Raw genomic sequence first — 22,042 nt, forward strand, 5'->3', positions numbered from 1 at the left:
CATTACCTAATGGAAATTTAAATAAAACCTTGAAACATAGAAGAAGAAGAAAAAAGGCCTATTCTAGGGATGTTTTTTCTTTTGTTTTGTTTTGTTTTCCTAGGTCCTAGGGATATAAATATGAATTACTTGCTCCAGTAACTCAGTCTAATGTAACTTGTCTGTACAAAATCTGCTGAATATATCAGAGGATATTTATTGCTAAAAGTAAGACGCTCTTACTTCTAAAATATAATGAACTTAAAGATTTATTGTTTTTAAAATACTTAGGTTTTTAAAATACTTATTGTTTTTAAAATACATCCAGAATTATTACCATGGATGTAATGTCATCTTAGTGACTGGCACACAAACTGGGGTTTACAGAGATTAAAAACAAATAAACCAACACTTAGATATATTCGACTTCAACTCCCCATAGGAACACAGTGTGTCTCAACTTCTCTGGAGGTGGCATATAGTTACTGTTAAATTGTTCTTATCAATAGTAACCACCAGAATTATATGCCACAAATACATATAACTAAAACTCTGTCTATCTATCATCTATCTATCATCTATCTATCTATCTATCTATCTATCTATCTATCTATCTATCATTTCTCTCTCTCTGCATTTCTCTAGCTAAATAGTGTGTGATACAGAGACACAAGCATATGTATTTGTATCTTTTTCATCTAATTAACATTATGGAAATCTGCCATGCAATTAAAAAAATTCATAATTGTCATATTTAATTGACTATGTTATTTACTACTAACCACTATTATTTATTTAACCATTTTTCTGATTCTGAAATGTCTGTTATTTTTTAATAGAAATAATATACCAAAAATGTTTTTTATGTACTTAAAATAATTTCTATATTAAAAATTATAACACTGGCATTATTGAGTCAAAATGTAGGGCTGTTTTTAAGATGCTTGTTATCCTGGAAACTCTCTTTATAAAGGAGGAACACTAATGAGCATTTGCACCATCAGTTAATGTGAATGGCCATACTTGAACGTATTAAGTATTACTATCTTGAAATAATTTAATAAATATGGTATTTAACTTTTCTATTACAGTGTTTTTTAAAGTTGTTGCAACCCCTTATACCAATAAGTAACCATATTTTAACTCTCTGGTATTTATTCTCCTGAAAATTTTCATTATAATCATAAGTGATTTTATTTTGTATTGCTGGTATTAGAATGTCTAAAGAAGTAGAATGTCAAATTTCTTCATTTGCAAATGAGATGTATGAGTCTGTGAAGGTTTCAAAAATCCTAAATAAATCCTTTAACATTCTTCAATTGAGGGATGCAGTGTATGTCCCATTTCCTTGAAAGTGTGTGGGCCTATCACCACCTCAGCCCATACATACATCTAGATAAATTCCAAACCTAGCTCATAACAAGTCATACAGGTTTTACCTTGTTTACTGTAACACTTACTCTTGGAAATTTAACAAGCTGACAAGTAGACGTCCAACTACTCTGACACTGCCATGCCAGAGGCAACATACAGGTGATTTGTTTAAGAGTACCACCTGAGTCCATCCTTCAGCCATCACAACTCAGGCACCAGGTACATGAGTGAAGAAGCTACCATGGAAAGGAATCCACAGTCCCTGCTGTTCCGACACCCTCAGGATAAAGTCACCCCTAGTCATTTGAGGATAATTTGAAGCAGAGAAAAGTTGACCTCACTACATCCTTGCCAAATTTCTCACAGGATCGGTGAGTATAATCAAATTATTTCTGGGGTCGTTTGTTTGTGGAACAATGTCTTACTTCCATTTTTACACTGGAAATTTCAAACGATTTCCAAGTCAATGCAATTGTAGACATCTTCCTTGGAAGAATTATTTCTATTAAGATATGTAATTAACAAATCCTTGACCCAACCCCTAAACTATAAAACCAGCACCAATGTTCCTCTAATAATATCCAAATATAAAAAATGAATCCAGGAACATTCCATTGCCAGAAGAGGCCCTTGTAAGGAGACAGTATCTATGTATTTGATCCATTAGCAAATATGTTCTAATAAGTAATGTGCAATCTAATTAGATGCTTTTCCTTTTGTAATCCTCTTCCTCAGGGAGGAGCTAATAGGGAGTGAAGATTTGAAGAGAATTTAGTTACAACAGACAGAAATGAAAAGTCAACAACAATGCAAAATATGCATAGGGGAGCTGACAAGGAAGTCCTGCCAACTACTTAAAACACAGTGAATTTAGGATTGAGTTCCTGGAACTGCCATGCACTCCCATAACTTCAGGATCTTTAAAGAATGTGGCTGCAGAAAAGATCGTTCATCATGACAAAATTGAAGGAGAATATATTTAAATTTCATTCTAATTCCATATATACATGAATTCAGTTTTGTGTCCTGAAGTTCATAGGGCAAGATATATTCAAGATATTGGTTCCAACAAGCATGTGGAGTGCCATGTTTTAGATAAAAATGGAAACACAGGTGATAATATTTTATCAAGAGGTCTTCCAGTTCAGTTCCCTCAGACACGTACAGACATTTTGAGCATTAGCGCTATTTCTTACTTTCCCTTGATGTGTGTCATTCTCTGTATTCACACTCTGAGAAGCCAGAGTGACAGTGATACATCTCATCCTTGGAGGTAATTGCATATCTCATCCCAGCCAGTCTAATATGAGACTTCTGAATCATTTTTTTCCTGGTGGTCTATTATAATGATATCAGTAACTGCCGATAATCCATTAGCATATGAGCACTTGAGGTAAAGCAATAATTACCTGTCATTCTCACATCAACATTGTATGTGGTTAGTGTCGTTATCTGGTGACGTTTCCATCTGGTAAAAGTAGAGAGAAAATAAACTGGAGTCAGATAATAAACTGAAATCCATTTCTTATTTGGGATCCAGATACATCCAAGAGATCAAATGTGAAGGGAACACTTTTTAAATTTAAAATTCACTTTTTTTTTAAAGAATGAGTTTAGTTTAAAAATGTATTATAGATTAATCTTATAACACAGGTGAGTTGCAGAACTCTCCTGAATCTGAACGTGACTTCCTACATGAGTCGTGTGATAAAGAATCTGTATTTTTTTGAACCAAAGATAAAGCTCACACCATAAAGTCTAAATAAATACTTCCATATATGTAATATATATTCCAGCAATTGCATTGTTTTATTATCAACTTTTAATTAACAATAAAGTCTGAAAGACATATTTGGGGGAAAATTGAATGTGCAACTAATAGAGGTAGGGCAGATTTCAGGTCCCACCACCCGTGGGTCTCAGAAAAGTCACTTAATCCTTTTGAACTGAGTCTTCCATACAATGAAGAAACTGGTATGTATCAATTTCACAATTATAAATTTCAAATAAAAACAGTTGTAAAAGCTTCTCCCACATAATCTGCAATAAAACTGTTAAGTCTGGAAACCACAATGAAACAGAGGGGATCAGAGCTTTATCCTCTACTCTGAGAAATGTTTGAAAATGAATAGAGCTAGAGCCGTTTATTAGCAACAGGGCAATTTTCGTAGGTAGAACTCAATGCAGACATTTTGCATTTTTCCATCTAATCTTGAGGGAATATATTAATCCAGTGTCTGCATTACTACAAAAAGAAAAAAATATGTTGAAACTGCATCAGAATAAGATGACTTCAGATAATAGTAAGTTTGTGAAATCACACATTTAGAAGATGTACTTTCAGTTATTAAAAAAAAAAGTGCTGAGGTAAAAGATGAACCTAAGTATATTTTTAAACGAGCTACTAAGACTCTTACAAGTGAGATCAGCTGGATAGTTGTAGACAACTGGGGAACCGAGCCAGTCGGTGAAATTGCCGAAAAGGAAGCAGACCTCCCCAGGTTAAACGTTCATGGCAGGGGACAGAAATAGGAAATAGGAAAGAGCAGGAGCTTTGGAATCAGCTTTGGAATTGAGTCTAGCTCTGTAATTTAATACATGAGTGAAGTGGGACAATTTACTGATCACTCTGAAATGGTTTCTTCATCAATAAATTGAGTGTCTCGTTTTTAGCAAACGTAACAGTTCCTATAGATCTCATCATTACCCTCTGTCCTAACAGTTACTGAAAGATTCACCCAACAGAAACTCACATTTTAGGGAAACTTAATGCTGACAAAAAATTTTGATGGTAAGAAATGCAAATTCTCTTTACTGCTCATTATATATGCAGCGGTTTATCCTTTTATTTATGTTTTTAATATGTTAAAAAGCAATATTAATTTATGAATACAGTTTGAAAAATCCAAAGAGTGTAAAAAATAAACAGAATAGAAGAGAAATGCTCCCTCTCACCAAAAACAAACATTAAACAGTTTCATGGGAAATTTTTCTAGGAGAAAAAGTGAGTCATAGTCCAGTGTGTACACATATATTTTTATTTATGTTACTAATATTATATAATGTACATTATTCTGCATCTTGATTTTTGATATAAAATACCTAGGAAAATAAATTTCTTCATCATGACAAACTATATACATATATTCTCTTCATCTATCTTTATTAAAAGGCCTTCTGGATAAGGGAATGCTATGAGGTGGAAAGAAACAATGAACTGAATTCAAACCACATCTCAGACACTAGTTTTTCAGGTGCACTAAAAAGACATCTTACTCCCCAAATCTCAGTTTTCTCATATTTAAAAAAATGGTAGGGGACAAAACTTACTTGCTTTTCTTTTCGATGGAAGCTACAGAGTTGGAGAATATATTTGCAAATCACATACACAAAGGACTAATAAATAGGATATATAAGACTTGTCCAAACTGAACAGTAATTTAAATAAATAGTCCAATTAGAAAATGAGCAAAATATATAAAAATATATTGTCAATAATCAAATGAAATGATCGTGAGCACCGTTCTCTTTTAGGGAAATGCAACTCAAAACCACATTGAATTATCAATCTAACCTATCAGAATGTCTTTAAAAAAATTGACAACCCAGAATGCTGGTAAAGGTGCAGAAAAGTTAAATCATTCATATGTGCTGGTAGAAAGTGAAATGGCATTCCCATTCTGGTAACTGTCTGTAGGTTTCTTTTGAAAAGTAGATATGCAACTATCATATGACCCAACATTTGCACTAATGGGCATTTATCCCGGAGAAAAGAAAACTATGGTCACACAAAAACCTATATATGGATGTTTATAGCAGCTTTATTCATAATATCCCCAAATTGGAAACAATTTTATGTCTTTCAATCGTTAATGATTAAATAAAGTCTGGTACATCCATACTACAAACCACTAGTCAGCAAAAAGGAACATACTCTTAATATACACAGCAATCTAGATTATCTGACAGAATTAACCTGAGTGGGAAAAAAATATCAAAAGTAATCTACTCTACGATTCCATATATATGGCGTTCTTTAAATGACAAAATGATGAAAATAAAGAACAATGGTTGTCAGAGTTTAATGGAGGGATGAAGGTTGGAGGAAAATGGGTGTGGCAGGAAAAGGACAGCATGAACAATCCTCGGGGTGATGAAACATTCTGCATCTTGACTGTATCCGTGTCAATGTGCTGGTGATGATATTGTGCTTTACTTCTGCAATATGTCACCATTGAGGAAAACGGGGTAAAGGCCACATGGGATCCTGTGTATTTTATTTTGCAGCTGCAGGTGATAAAATTATCTCAAAATAAAAAGTTCAATAAAAAAAATTCTATTCCACTGTCATTTGCTCTTCTGACATGCATGGTATAATGAGAAGTGTGTAATATTCAAATAATTGTTCTCTTATATATCATGTGTTGGTTTTCTCTAGGTGATTTCAAGATTTTTTCTCTTTATCTTTGGTTTTCAGTAGGTTTTTTTTTTTTTTTGTTTTTTGTTTTTTTTTTTTATGGTGTGTCTAAGCATGGTTTGCTTGGAATTTATTACCTACATGCTAGTCACCCTTCCAGTGCTCCTCACTGGAACATACACACACACACCCTGCATACAGCACACAATTTGCCTGCTTGTGTGTTTTCCTCAGAATCTTCAGGTATTTATTATATATTTTGTCTAGTGTTTCTGGTAGCATCCGAATTGTTTTAATGATGAGTTGCATAGAATTTCTGAACTATAAATTCTGAAGTTAAAATTTTAATTTTTTATACCTATATCATGTCATTAGACTACGCTAATTAATCTATATAAATTATAAATCTGCTTAATATGCAACTAATATGTATAATTAAGTATGTTGCTTTATATGCCAATATGTTAATATATTTATATAAATATATATAAAACTATGTATATAACTACCTAACTAATCCATCACTCCTCTTTCTGTACCTATAAGGTACAAATAAGAGCCTGTCAAAAGACTATGTGGAACTGAATTGAATTAGAAACTCTTATAGTAATCTCTTTGAGTCAATTATGGCACAGTAATCGAAAAGTATTTCAGATCCATTTGCCCTGGAAAATCTTATTTATTATACCCTACTTTTTGAGACCTTCGCAAAACTAAAGATTCTAATAATCTTTCAAAGTCCTTATTAAAATTGCAGAGGAAAACTCTCTTTGTTGCTTTTTGTCTCTGAGGTTTCACAGATTTTTTAAATTCCCTTGCTGGAAATAAGTAGCATTATCAGATAGCATTTAGGTGATCCCAAGCACCCAGAGAGCAGTAACATTATGGCTCTACTCAAGGTCCTTGAAAGCACTGCTTCCTATCATTTGCAACCTGGTATTCCCTAGGTGCTCTCTGCAGCTCTGCTCCACAGAGTGAGCATATCCATGTAGGCTGGAGTCCATGCACAGGGTGCAGAGGCTGATTTTGCTTATCAGAGAGGAAGAGCACAGATCACAGACAGCTAACTCTCAGCTCAAAGCATAAACGAATCCCCCTAATTTACTGATCAAAATCTGCTATGGCTCCATGTTTTTTTGCAGCCTGAAGTGCAGACTTGTTAACATGGCACAGAAGCCATTTCACAGTCTCACGGCCTCTGCATTCCCTGCTGGTTTCTAGTAACTGTATCTTCATCTTGCTTCATTTGCGATAGGTTGCCAGTCATGCTGGGTACTCTTCTTTGCCTATGCCTTTACAGCAGGTTATTCTTTCTATATGAACTTTCTTTATCATCTTCACCATTTATTTTTTAAATCAATTAATTAACATATAGTGTATTATAGTTTCAGAAGTAGAGTTTAGTGATTCATCAGTTGCTTGTAACACCCCGTGCTCATTACAACACATACCCTTCTCAATGCCCATCACCCAATTACCCCATTCTCCCAGCCCCCTCCCCTCCAGCAACCCTGTTTGTCCTAGAGTTAAGAGTCTCTTATGGTTTGTCTGCCTCTCTGATTTCATTTTATTTTATTTTTCCTTTACTTCCCCTATGTTCATCTGCTTTGTTTCTTAAATTCCATATATAAGTGACATCATATGATATTTCTCTTTCTCTGACTTATTCCACTTAGCATAATTCCCTGAATTTCTATCCACATCATTGCAAAGGCAAGGTTTCATTCTTTGTGATGGCCAAGTAATATTCCATTATATCCATATATTCCATATTCCATATATATCACATCTTCCTTTTCTAAGTGATGCCTCTGTATGATCCCTCTGATTGATAACCAATATCACATATCAGTGCAAACTGTATGGCCCTAAATGATGCCTAATATTATCGCATCACTGTTTATTCTGATAGTTAAATCCAACCCAACTTTTATGTGTAGCTAACACAACCAGGCACTATACTAATTTCTGTAAATATGATCCTTTCATTCATTTATTCCACATATATGTATTGAGTCCTTATTATGTGCTGACAAATCTCTACATTCTGAGGATTTGGTAGAGAAAACAAAGACCCTATCATCATGAAGCAAACCTTCTCATGAGGACAATTAATAGCATATAAGCAAATATAAAGTGTAATAGTAGATAGTAATGCATGCAACAGAGAAATAAAACGCTAAGTAGGGAGATAGTTTTTATTTCTCCCTGAAAATCTCACAGTTTTATGGGGAAAATAGGTTTATAAAAATTAAACTAGGGGCACCTGGGTGGCTCAGTGAGTTAAGCACCTGATTTAGTTTCAGGTCAGGTCATGATCTCAGGTTCTTGGGATCAAGCCCTGTGTGGGGCTCTGCACTCAGCAGTGAGTCTGCTTCTCTCCTTCTCTCTCCCTCTTCCTCTCCCCCCAACACTTGCACTCTCTGTCTCTCTCTCTCAAATATAAATAAACACATCTTTAAAAAATACCTAAATCAAATATAGTAAGTGCTATTAGAAAGCAACTATGAGATGATACAGAAAAGCAGATTATAAGAACGCAGATTAGTTATTAGGTGACAGGAATACGAGTGAGATCCCTGCAGAAGCTGACTCGCTGTAAATGATAGAGGATGGCGCTCCAGGTTGGAGGACCAGCATTAAGTAAGGGCATAGCACCTGCACAGCAAAGGAAGCAATCAACAAAATAAAAGACAACGTACTTAATGGGAGGAGATATTTGCAAATGATATATTCAATAAAGGTTAATATCCAAAATATATAAAGGGCTTATACAACTCAACACCAAAAAACCCACAAATAATGCAATTAAAAATGGGCCGAGGACATCAACAGATATTTCTCCAAAGAAGATGTACACATGGGCAACAGACACATGAAAAGATTCTTAATATCATTTATCATCAGGGAAATGTAAGTCAAAGCCACAATGAGCTATCACCTCACCTGTCAGAATGGCAAAAAAACAAGAAACAAGTGGTGGTGAGGGCATAGATAAAAGAGGAAGCTTCATGCACTGTTGGTGGGAATGCAAACTGGTGCAGCCACAGTGGAAGACAGTATGGAGTTGCTCAAAAAATAAAAGATAGAATTACTGTGATCCAGTAATTCCAGTATTGGTTATTTACCCAAATAATATAAAAACACTAATTGGAAAAGATAGATGCACCCCTATGTTTATTGCAGAATTATTTACTCTAGACAAAATATGAAAGCAACCCAAGTGTTCATCAATAGGCAAATGAGTAAATATGTGCCATATATATATATATATATATATATATATATATATATATATATATTAGAATATTACTCAGCCACAGAAAAGAATGAAATCTTGCTATTTGTAACAACATGAATGGATATAGAGAGTATAATGCTAAGTGAAATAAGTCAGTCAGAGAAAGACAAATACCATATGATTTCACTCATATGTGGAATTTAAGAAACAAAACAAACAAATTAAAAAATAGACACAAAAAACAGACTCTTAATTATAGAGAACAAACTGATGGTTACCAGAGGGCAGGGGAGTAGGAGAACGGCTGAAATAGGTGAAGGGAATTAAGAGTACGCTTATCATGATGGGCACTGAGTAATGTAAAGAATTGTTGAATCAGTATATTGTAACCAAAACTAATATAACACTGCATGTTAATTATACTGGAATTTTAAAAGTAAATAAACAAATAAAATGGGGGCAAAAGGTATAGCACTATAGCACCAGTTTGAAATGTGGGACCCTATGCACAACTGTATTAAGAGAACATCATTCATGAGATGAATATAGCACCTTTGCAGATGTACAATGTGAACATTTTGTGAGGGTATGGCTTAATTTTCATGATAGTTTTTGTAACCAGCCCTAAAATGAACATCTCAGTTATTGGATATCTAAAGTTATATTTGAAAAATTGCCACTATTTTTTTCTCTCTACAAAGCCTCACTTCAACCTGAAGGATATTGATCCTATTTCATTTTTACATGCCAGAATCTAGTTCAGGAACTTCACATGGGACTTTCTTTCACCATGAGAATTTAACTGAATGTCCATTGCTCTTTGACTATATACTACTTTATAAACATATCTAGTAAGAAATGCATCTCCATCTTTATTTCTCTGAAGCTAGATCGAATGCTGTTATCATTTAGAATGCATAAAATGCACACTGTTTATTGTTCATTCCAACCTTATGTATTATTATTCAAATTGAACTAAGGAGGAAACAGGCTTAGAGAAAAGAATAACAGTCATAATTATAGGAATAATAGCTACTGTTTATTGAATAATTAGTATGTATTACCCACTCTTCCAAATACTTCATATGTACTATCTCATTAAATGCTTACCACAATCATATTAACCCAAAACATTATTATATCGATTTTATAGATAAAGGTGCTGAACATGTAACTTGTCCAGGGACACAAAGCTAGCAAACAGTGATGTGCAGAGTCAACCCCAGCCTGTTTTGCTCCAAGGTCTGTTCTTCTTTCAATATAACATGGTACCTTCCTGATGCTGGGGAGAAGAAAAAAATGAGGAACAGGACTGCAACTGTGTTTCCTACATAAAGGGCAGGAAAATGTCTGCCACTTTAATAAACAGCATTAAAGATTCAAAGTCATCGGTAAAAAGTGTGGAGAGCTAACTGGCCCACACAGTCATGCCCCAATTTCATGGATTTATCATTTTCTTGTAATCTTGTTCTGAGTTTTGTTGTCATGACCTATTGTCAAGGAGAATCTGTTCTCTGAAATTCTCTCTCCTACTTTCTTTCTCATTTTTTCTTATCTCTGACCTAAATCTTTTGATTCAGAGAGCATACATACGAGATTAAAGGATAAAATTAAAAATTTTTCTAGGGGCGCCTGGGTGGCACAGTGGTTAAAGCGTCTGCCTTCAGCTCAGGGCGTGATCCCGGCGTTACGGGATCCAGCCCCACGTCAGGCTCCTCCACTATGAGCCTGCTTCTTCCTCTCCCACTCCCCCTGCTTGTGTTCCCTCTCTCGCTGGCTGTCTCTATCTCTGTCAAATAAATAAATAAAATCTTTAAAAAAAAAATTTTCTAGAATAGAGGATAACAAGAGACCAGTAGTTACACAGAGAGCTTTATCCCGTTTGTATAGTATGCTAACCCATGAACAACTTTTAACCTAGTTTCCATTTGTCCTTCTCATGGTATATAATCACTTTACCTGAGAAAAAAAGACTAAGTGGTCCTCTCTTACATGAATTACAGAAGGAAAAAAAAAAAAAAAGAGGGAAAGTGAATAATCTATGTATCCAAACTCAAAACCAAATTATAGCCAGTGGATAGCTTGTATCCAATGTAATTTTAACCAAAGATGACTTTATCCTTTGATTATTTTCTTTTCTCCTTCAATCCATTTTGTTATATTCATCTATATATTATCATATTTAAATTCAATGTTAACCTACCATTTATTCTTCTTTCACTTTATACTTCATAAGAAAACCACCCTAGATTATAACTGCAATATTCATTAAAGCAGACAGTATTTAAAAAAAAAAAAGTCTTCTTAGGAGTATATAATAAATATTTGGATAAGGGAAACAATGAATGGATGAAGGAAGGAAAGACTGCATTAATAGTTGAATGCATTGATAACAGCTTGGCAGTCTGAAGTGGTGAGGAAACCATCGTTACTGAATTGAAACTCATTCCTGACACGTATGCACCCCATCCAACCACCTGGGTCACTGCTCTGTGCCAGGAGCCAGCCACAGGTGGTGCAGGCTTTCTGTGTAATCTTTCTAAATGCTTCCTCATCTGCCATCGCCTGAGCTTGCTCCTGGTGTGAGCAGCCTCACCCTCTGACCATGATCATTTGCTTTCAGACATGCTGTTTTCCTACTTGTCAAGGAGACCAACATTACTACACTAGCATAAAATGAATAATCAGCACTTTGAGGAGCCATTTTTTGCTCCTAAAATGAGTTTATTACAGGTTTATTTTTCATTGCCTATCCAACAGATGTTGCCCGCTCTCGGAGGAATTTTCTGCGCTTCCCAGTCACTCTTGCTGGGTGGATTGCCAGATGCTCCAGCACTCTGCAGAGCTGCTCATGAATGCCGGGGAGGTGAGTGGATCTGCCTCAGCAACAGGAAGGGAAATCAAAGTGATGCTGAGCATGGTGGGACAGGGGGTGGCTGTTACTTCAAACTGGAAAAATGCAAACAAGTATAGAACAGATGCAGACAAGTTCCAACTGCTGTGGAAGCAGCTTGGGGCAGTAGAAAGAGCATCAGATTTGGAACCAGACCGACCTGGGTTGAAATCCCAAATGTGCCACTTTCAGTCTCTGTGAGTTGAACTCTGCTTCTTCTTTATAGATTTTAACACCCAAATCAGGGACTAAGAATGTATGGGCTAAGAATGTCCCTGGTATATAATAGATTATGATTAAGTATTAGCTAATCTTCTATTTTCTTATCCAATGTTAATCTGAATGATTAGACCAAGCCCTTTTTATCACCCTGTTTGTTAATAATATATTCCAGACATATCTATTCTCTCTATATATATCCATCTACTCTATCTTCCTATCAATCTATCCATCCATCGATCTATCCATCCATCTATCCAAAATTGCCTTATTATTTTAGTGACTATAATTTATGAATCACCAAAACGAATACTAATTAATGAACATATAAGTTCCTTCAATTTTATTTGTGTAAACATTGTCACAGTAAACATTTTCACACACACACACACACACACACTCACTCATCTTGGTGCACTGGTCTGATAATTACTTAAGAAGAAATGTCTACAACAGGGTTTGCTGAGTCCAGAGTTTACACATTTATACTCTATTTCAAATTACTGGATTTTTTTTTTTCTAAAAGAGGTATCAGTTTGAATTTCCACCAATTCTGAGAACTATTTTCCCACAACCTAATAAACATAGGGACATAATGAAATTTTTTACGTGTTTCCCTTTGTGTTATTTTGTTAGGTGCAAGAATGAATACCTTCCATATATTTATTTGTTGGTAATTTTTCTTCTCTCCTTTGTAAACAGGGTTGTGAGCACGGCATCTTTTTCTGTTTTGTTTTGTTTGATGAGGGGTGAGGTAGTTCCAAAACCAGCTTGGAAAGACAACCTTACCACTATGGCAGAGAAAGTTAGTATTCACCAAAAATCCTTGTGAACCGACATTTCTTCACTTCCCTTGCAACGGCATAGACTTAAAAAATTTGTTTTGTTTTTATTATGAAAACAAGCACACAAACAAGAGTAGAGAAAATATATTGGTGTAATTTAAAGATTAATTTAAAAAATACCCTCATATAAAACATTCAGATTAAGATGATTTTGCTGAAATAATGGCAAGAAAAATTATGTAAAATATGTAATTGATGCATTTTCAGCCTCAGTGAGGTATACCTGACAAGTAAAATTGTACATATTAAGCATATACAATGTGATGATTTGACTTCTAGTGAGAAATAAACACATTGTATTCAGCCACTGAGATATGTGACAGCTAGAATTAATCAACTTTATTAAAAACAGTGTCAATGTGAAGGTGCTGAAATAATGACTCAGTGTTGATAATGAGAGATAATTTTGGCTTAACCGAAGGCAGAATGATGGTGTGTATATATATATATATATATATATATATATATATATATATATATATATATATATATGATTATGTGTCACAGTGTCACAGTGCCACAGTGAACCCAGATTTATAACATCTTATTTATAGATATTTCCATGACATTACATAATCTTTTATCTCCCCTTGGATTTCCTACTCACTAAATTATTTATAAACTCTAGAACCTTCCCTAGATGCTTGCCTTAAAAGTTGAGCTATTTAAAAAATACTTTATAGACAAAATCAAGCCAACAAAGCAAATAAATAAACAGAACAGGACTTTGGAATCACAAAGGACCAGCTTCGAATCCCAAAGCTGTCCTTACCTCTGATGAGCTATTCAACTTTCTCTAGGTCCCTTCTGGCTTATCTGTACATGGGGAACAGGGATTGCTCTGTAAGGTCTTTCTAGAGTTAATGGAGCTAGTGGATATAAAGCCTAAGACCATGTCCAGTATCATGGTTAGTGCTCAGCATGAGAAGGGCCCTTCCTTCTGCCTACCTTATTTTACTATGATGCCTGTTTCAGCGCTATGTGATTTGGGCAATTTTGATAGAAAAATAAAGGCATATATCTTGTTATAAAAGTCAAAACGTTGTATAGTGATTTCTCCATCTTTTTTAGGGATCTATGTTCAGAACACAGATACAGAGTCCCCAAATGTGATTTTTTTTTTAAGGTTGCTTGGCATGTAGTCTAAGAAACCTGAGTTTCAGCTCTAGTTCACATTTACCAGCTGAATGACTTTGTAAAGGTTGCTTAAATCTGCAAAATGGAACAATAATAACTAATAATAACCTTGTTGAGAACATCACATGACAGCATGCATGGTGATTCTTCTGGCACACTCAAAATGCCACCTACACAAATGTTTTCCTTTCACAGCATAGTTTATCTTACTATCATTTTCTATGTTAAACTTTGTAGAGAAACATAAAGGCCTCATGGTGTTTTTTTCCCCTTATAATTCTTCTTTCTTTTTAATTTATTTTGAATAGTGTATTTCTCCAGAGCAGATCATTAGCTTTCACTGGTTTGCAAATACCAAACTATCCTCCAAACAGAATTAATGTTTAATTTTAGATATTTACTATTAACTTTGAAGGTTTTATTGTACATAATGCTTTTGTTCATACTGTTTTTGATTATAAATACAATTCATGTTCACTGGAGAATGAAAGGGATTATGCATTATAAAGGAGAAAAAAATAAAGCCCATAATCTAGTGTCATTGTTATGTTTTTGCTTCCAATATTTATTAGATATAGAAATACACACACATACACACTCATGTGTGTCATACATTCTGAAATACTATCAATATTGTTCTGCCTTTTGTATTGTATTATTATAAATACTGCAATTTGTATGCCTATCTTTCTCAAGTTTAGCAGCTGTCAGAGTAATGGCCAGAGTTTCCTCACTAACAGCCAGGAGCACAGTGGAAGCTAGGTTCCTTGGAAACTCGGAGAAATTAAGAGTATACAGTGAAGAGGTCTGAGACTAATATATCATTTTCTCCTCCTACACGTATTCTGTTGGAAGTCAGTTCTTCAGAATGCTTATGCCACCTAGAGACAATCTCCCTCCAACTCCTAAGTCACTGGGCCTCCCTGCAGTAGATCCCAAGGTGGTGACTTGACTGTCACTCTGACATCAATTCACTCTTAGAACAAGGAAAAACCACCTAGAGTGCCATCATTAGTCTACAGGAAAAAAGAAGCTTCTCCATGAACAAAGGTTAGAAAATCCTCGACAAGAGAGATTAAGCCATTGTACTCAAGAAAATGATTAGTGTCTTCATTTTTCTTGACGTTCATCTAATTTAATGTGGACACTGAATTTTTGTAAAATATGGAATATATAAAAAAAAGCAGAGGAATGGTAACATGTACAATTGTTCAAGTTTCAGTTTACTCTGGGATTTGAGATGAAAAGTAAAAGAAATCCTCATCCTGTACAGTTCACAGCATCCTTCAGCTTATCAGTTTTTGAAAATAAAGAAGAATCTTGGCTACAATCACTATTTATGATATTAATAATAATAATAATAATAATAATAATAATAATAATAATAATAATAAATTCCCTTAACGCTTACTATTCACCTAACCACACTATCAGCACTTTACACGTGTTTGTTACTTGATTCTTCTAGGTACTCTGTGAGGTAAGGACTGTTATAAACAATTTTATTTAAAAAATACGGTGAGAGGTAACATTTTGGAATCAGAATTTGAACGCAGGTAATCTGGTTTCAGAATCTGAATCAGTTTTCCTAGACAACTTCTGTGTCATTTTTCTATTAAATGCTATATAGTATTTTTCTAGGTATATGACTGATTAACCTAATTGCTTTTTTCCTTAATTTCCTCATCCTTTAATACTACAGCAGTTAGCCTTAAAGCCAACAACATAGGTAAAACACTCAGCACATTTCCCTGAACGAAGGAAATATTTGATAAATGATAATTTTGATTGTGTTATTTTTATTGTTGTTATTGTGATAACATAGTTTGAAAAAGATATGACCAATGAGTAACCAGTCTGACTTCATTAGAAGGATGTTGGAACTGATAAGTAGTCTTCACAATTATAAAAGTGGGAAGTAATGAGTTTAAAGAATTCCTCTTTCATTCTAGATAAAGTTGCCAGAAGTTGCAGAATGTATACATAGAGAGGTCATATACTATTGGGACAGATTTTTATGTGCGTTGGCTTTGGATGGAGTAACCTCTACAAAAGGAGGTCACGTCTCAGTCTGAGAAATCCTTGTGGTGTAGAGATCCAGCTGGTGTTTTGAAGGGGGTCAACATTTTGCTGGCATTCCTATATTGATGAAAATGAATACCCAGAGTACAGTAAATGTGATGTAGCATGTGGATATAGCAAAGAAAGAAAGAATGAATAAATGATCTTGCCTCCTCCAGGTATACACAGATTTGAAAAGTTACTAAGCAGTAAAAATCACAACATTAGAGATAACACAGAATTTCTATCCTCACCAACTTCCTGCTACCACATTAAGTAAAAGCGATAACATCTGTTTTCCATGCAGGTAGCTAGCACTTCCCATGTAGGGCAATTGGATCCCCACCAGGTGAACATTTCAGCTGACTGGTATCTCTTTTTAAGTGCATCTTTATTCAAATCTTGGTGATATGTAGAAATAAATTTGCTTACTTTCCATCCCCTACAATTAAGATTTATTTTTTCTCTCTCTTTTTTTTTTCTTTTTTTCTGGGATTTACTATGAATTAACAAGTATATAGTATTTTTCCCAAATGACTTCTTCATTGATTTTTTTTCCCTCATACATAGGGAAAAAATATCTTACTGAAAATTTTCTGGTGAAGAGAAATTCATAAAATATCTTTAATATAATTATAGATTACATGTTACGTCACAAATGTGTAATCTTATTGAGAATATACTAGGGGCCCTGGGTGGCTCAGTCAGTTAAGCGTCTGACTCTTGATTTCGGCTCAGGTCATGATTTCAGGGTCATGAAATCTAGCCCCCACACTGGGCTCCGTCTGGGCATTGAATCTGCTTAGAATTCTCTCTCTCCCTCTACCCCTGCCCTTCCCCACCCCTGGTGTGTTCTCTCTCTCTCAGAAAAAAAAAAAAAAAGTACTATATGCCTCGTGTTATGCTCAAAGCTTCGTATATATAATGACAAATAGTATTCATAGGTTAATATTATCCCTCATAGAAATAAGGTATGAAGTAGCTTGCTCAGTGTAACACTGATGATTTCTCACTGTGTTCTTTTATTTCAGCTTGTATCCTGTTCAACATATTTACCAGTAGCTTCACAAGTGTTCCTCAGTGTTATCCATTCCTTTGGAAGGTAGTTTACCACATGTTTGTTTTAAAGAATTTAGTTAAACAATTTTAATTTGCACACAGGGCTCTGAGAGCTTGTCACCCCATAGGAGAGGGAGTTTTCCATGTGTTTTCTTAATTCCGTTTTCACTGCCCTTATTTGGATCATCATTATCACTAGCCTGAAGTCCTTGTGGCAGGACAGAGATGTTCTAATTTTAACATCTGATGCAATCGGACGGCTCATTACAGGAGGTTTGAAATTTTCTTCTAAAGGAGAGAAATGTTCTTTTGGGGAGTTTGTGTTTTAGAGAGTGAATCCAGACAGTTGGAGGACTTGGCATCATCTAAGAACTTACAATTATATAGTATTCCAATTGGGTTTCTCATCTCCTTCTCAATTGCTCTCCCACAAGGTATACAATGGCTAAATTAAACTCCATGAAGCATGAGTCTTGGCTGTCAATGGAATAATTTGGCTGTAGGATAAATTTTAGCCACCTAAGGCTCATTGTAAAGCTATTCATTATGTAAATGTCTTCTAATCCTAGTTCCCTTCTCTTGTTCCTGAATACAATATATATTTAGAAAACCTGACTATGCCCACATCCAAAATTACCTTTCACTCACATAGATTAGTTTTTTGTGACACTAATCAGTTTATATTTATTATTATTATTATTATTATTATTATTATTATTATTTAGCTTATCCTCCATACTTGAATGAAAACCTGTGACTATGGGCTATATTTTTCATCTGTATGATCACCATAACTAAGTGAGATGGGGAGGCTGAGTAGCCAACTAATATTGGGTACAACTCACATATGAGTTAGGTGCTATGCTTATATCCATTTTAAGCCTCAAAAACACTTATGAAATAGATATCATCTCCATTTTTTTAGGAAGAGCATGGAGGCTCTGAGTCTTTAGTGCAACTTAGGAACTGATCACAGTTTGTTTGAACTCATGTTCATAACATGGTCACAGTGCCAGTGACAGAGGCATGGATATAGCAAGTGTTCAACCAAGAATTCTTGAATTAAAGAATGAGATTATTATATCAGTACATTGTTTATTTTCATCTAACAATGGCATCATGAAATAAGTTTCAAGTATAAAATTTGCCCCATATATGCCAAATTGGAAAGTGGGGAAAGAGATTATCTCCAGCATTTCAACATTGCTTATATTAATATAACTTTCTCCACCACCAGGAAAACTTAGTTTTATAAGGCAAAGGCAAGTAATAAAATCAGACTTCTGCTAGAGTGAGGCTGCTTCCCTAATTGCAAATGTAAACGTTGCCAGGTGTTCAGCTCCCTTGTTCTAATAAATAAATAATTATGAAAACATGATTAATATGAAGCCTCACTGCCTAGCTGTGCAGAGTGTTCTTGGAGAGCAATGTGGGGAATTGATTTGGAGGGCAGAATGTGTGCTTAACAGTATGCTTCCAAGGGATCCTGGAAGAACAGCATCACATGCCTGTGCAGAGTATGAGTGCCCAGTTGGGTCCAGAATAGAATTATGGACTTGGGTGAGGCAAACAAAGACCCCCTTTTCTGCTAGAGGTAGGGGTTGGAAGAAGCATCACCTGAAATCAGTATGGTTTGGTACAGTTAGGCTGTGTCCTGAGTCAAATCAGATATGGTAACCAAATCTGTCACTTCTGAGATATGTGTAATTTGGCACCTTAGCTAGCTTGTTTTACCTTCTAGCTCATCAGTTTTCTAATGACTAAAATAACACCTGTCTCAATTGTAAATATTGAACAAGATTCTGAATGTGCAAATGCCTAGGTCAGAAGAAGTCCTTCCTAAGTGGTAGTCATTAGCCCTTGCTTTCTTTATCTGCATAATGGAAATCAAATGAAGAATATATATATATATATTCCTTTCAAAATCCCGGCAATATTGAAGCTTACATAACTTTAACCCAGTAATCCACAAACCTATTTGACAAGACCTTTCATAATTATTTTTCCAAATGTATTTTCAGAATAAATAAATGCATCAAATTGACTTACCAACACGTTTTACATTAGCCTTGTTTTAAATTTTGCCTCTTCAGATTAAAAAACAAGATAACAAAGCAGACTAATATTATTGTTTATCTATTGGTCTTTTTTTCTTAGAGCATTTCTAAAGTATAGCAATAAATACTTTCATCATTACTATCATCATCATCATAAACTACCTGTCTCTAGTATATCCAGTGGATTAATGGCTGTATCTGTTGTTGATAATATTTATATCCCCAGGGACAGTGCAAAATATGTGCACAGAGTATTTATTGAATGAATGAAGCATGATTATTATCATATCACTACCTTATTGCTGGCAGTTGAATTTTTATTGATTTTATAGTGTTTTAGTGATTAACCCCACATAAAGCAATTAGATATTAAATGTAAGCCCTAGGGAGTTCTTTAATTTAAGCAATAATAAAATAAATTTAGCAGTTGAAATAAATCAGACCCAGATAAATGAACCAATTTGCCCAAAATTATCTGCTTTATAATAGCAGAGGGATAATGTGGATGCAGATTTTCTGATTTATAGCCACAGATACACAGAAACAGTAGATCTGTGTTTGCTAAGCCAAATGCTGCAATTTTATTGGGTAGATTATTGAAACCAAACCAACAGAAGATAGTTGACAAGGAAGAAATTCATAGAACTGGAAATAGAGCTTATCCATGAAAACAGGAAAGGTGGTTTTCCCGGTAGAGAGAATGAGTTGTGAGAGAAATTGACACTAAGGAGTAACCCAGTTTATATCTGCAAACACCTAGGTATGAGTAAAGATACAAAATACTGATTTTTTGTTGTTTAAAAAAAATGAAGATGAAATTAACATAAAATAAAACGAACCATTTTAAAGTGTACAATCCACTGGTATTTAATATATTCACAATATTATGCAACATGCCATTACTTAAGTAAATGTTTCAAAAATATTTTCATCACCTTGAAAGGAAACCTCATACCTATTAAACAGTCACTACTCATTCTCCCTATGCCCCTACAAATAACAATCTCTAGTTTGCTTTCTGCCTCTATCTGGATTTACCTATTCTGGATATTTCAAGTGAATAGAATCATACTCCAGTACCTACAACCTTTTGTGCCCGGCTCCTTTCACTTAGCATCATGTTTTGACATTCAGTCAAGTTGTAGCATGTATCAGTAATTCTTTCCTTCTCTGGCTGAATATTATTCCATTCTATGTATACACTAAGGATGGCAAACCTAATATTTTGTGACTGCAACTTTGTCTCCTACTTAGGTAGCTTTCGGACTTGTCATATTCATGTCAAGTGATTAATCTGTGATGCTCCTTAATTTTGCTTGGGTTGCTTCTGTTACCATCCATCTTTTTCAGCCATAAGTTCGTACTATTGGGAGAGAAGAGAAAATCTCTACTGTTACAAGAGCCTTTGTGAAAGCAATCTAATCTTTCATCTCCTCCTGGAGTCTCCTATATTTGCATAATTGTTTTGACTCTACAGTCTCTATTGAATCTCTCTCTCTCTCTTCCTAAAGTTCAAGAACAGGGGCACATGCCCATGTGCACACTCTATTCAGGAGTGGCCCTTGGCCACATCATTTCTCAGTGGCTTTTGTTGTTCTCATCTGTTCAGGAAACCTGGTTTTACAAGTGCTCATTTGCTGGTTAATTGCATTCTCAGATCCTCGAAGAAGGCTGGCGCACCTGCTCTCCACTTCACTGTCTCTTTTGATCTCTCTAGAAATATCCAACTTTGATTATGTGAAAATCTTCTGTAACTGTAATACGTGCCTAGAAAGCAACTGAAACCCTCTGTTGTGGCCATGCTGACCTGAAAGAGGCTATTTTAGGAGTTACGTGCATTGACAACAAGGAAAAAAAAGACTTTCTTATCTCTGTGTGTAATCTAGTTCAGGAGATGGAGGTTCACTTGATATTTAGCAGATGTTAAACAGATGTGAATTCCACAGTTATCACACTTTTAACACAATTTTTAAAACACTGGTCTCTTATTAAATTTCTATTTTCTAAGTAATCATGTACTATTGCTGGGAAATTTAAGGAGAAAACAGGAATATGACCTCATTTCTATATAAACACTACAGGAGAAAAACAAAACAAATGAAATGAAAATAGAAAAAAAAATCTTTATCATCATAAACTAATTAACATTGTCCTCAGAGTATTCACCATACATAGCAAAATTTATTTCAAACACAGAATTATCATCTATTTCTTGACTTCTCACAACCCTTACAAAAACTTCTTCAGTGGCACTCACTATTGCCACTTTTGTGGACTAACCATTCATGTCCGTGTTCTGCCACCATTCACTCCCCTCCACATGCTCGCTAGACAAGTATTCCTCTTACAACGAATCTTGTATCTTCCTTTATTATATTAAAAAAAAGTTATCCCATGGCCCCCACCCCAACATCACAGGGCTTGGAACAAAGTATAATCTCAGGGCACTTACCAAAGATTACATATACAGTTATTCATTCATGTATTAATCCGTCAAGACATCTTGGATATACATGATGCAGGAGCACTATACTAGATCTTAAAAATGGAGGTTTACAGCAATTCAATAAAAAGTTCCAAGACTTGTCCAAGCCTTTATATTTCCATCACTTAAATTCCTTATTGTTTATTCTTACCCAGTTATAGAAACAGAGTTTTCACATATAAATGTATAATGCCTTCCAATTAACCTGTGGGTGGTTAACAAGTAGGTCAGGTAGGATGATATTTCTGTGAGGACTATCATACCACCTGGCAAGT

Source organism: Ursus arctos, unplaced genomic scaffold, assembly GCF_023065955.2.
Source record: "Ursus arctos isolate Adak ecotype North America unplaced genomic scaffold, UrsArc2.0 scaffold_19, whole genome shotgun sequence".
NCBI lineage: Eukaryota > Metazoa > Chordata > Mammalia > Carnivora > Ursidae > Ursus > Ursus arctos.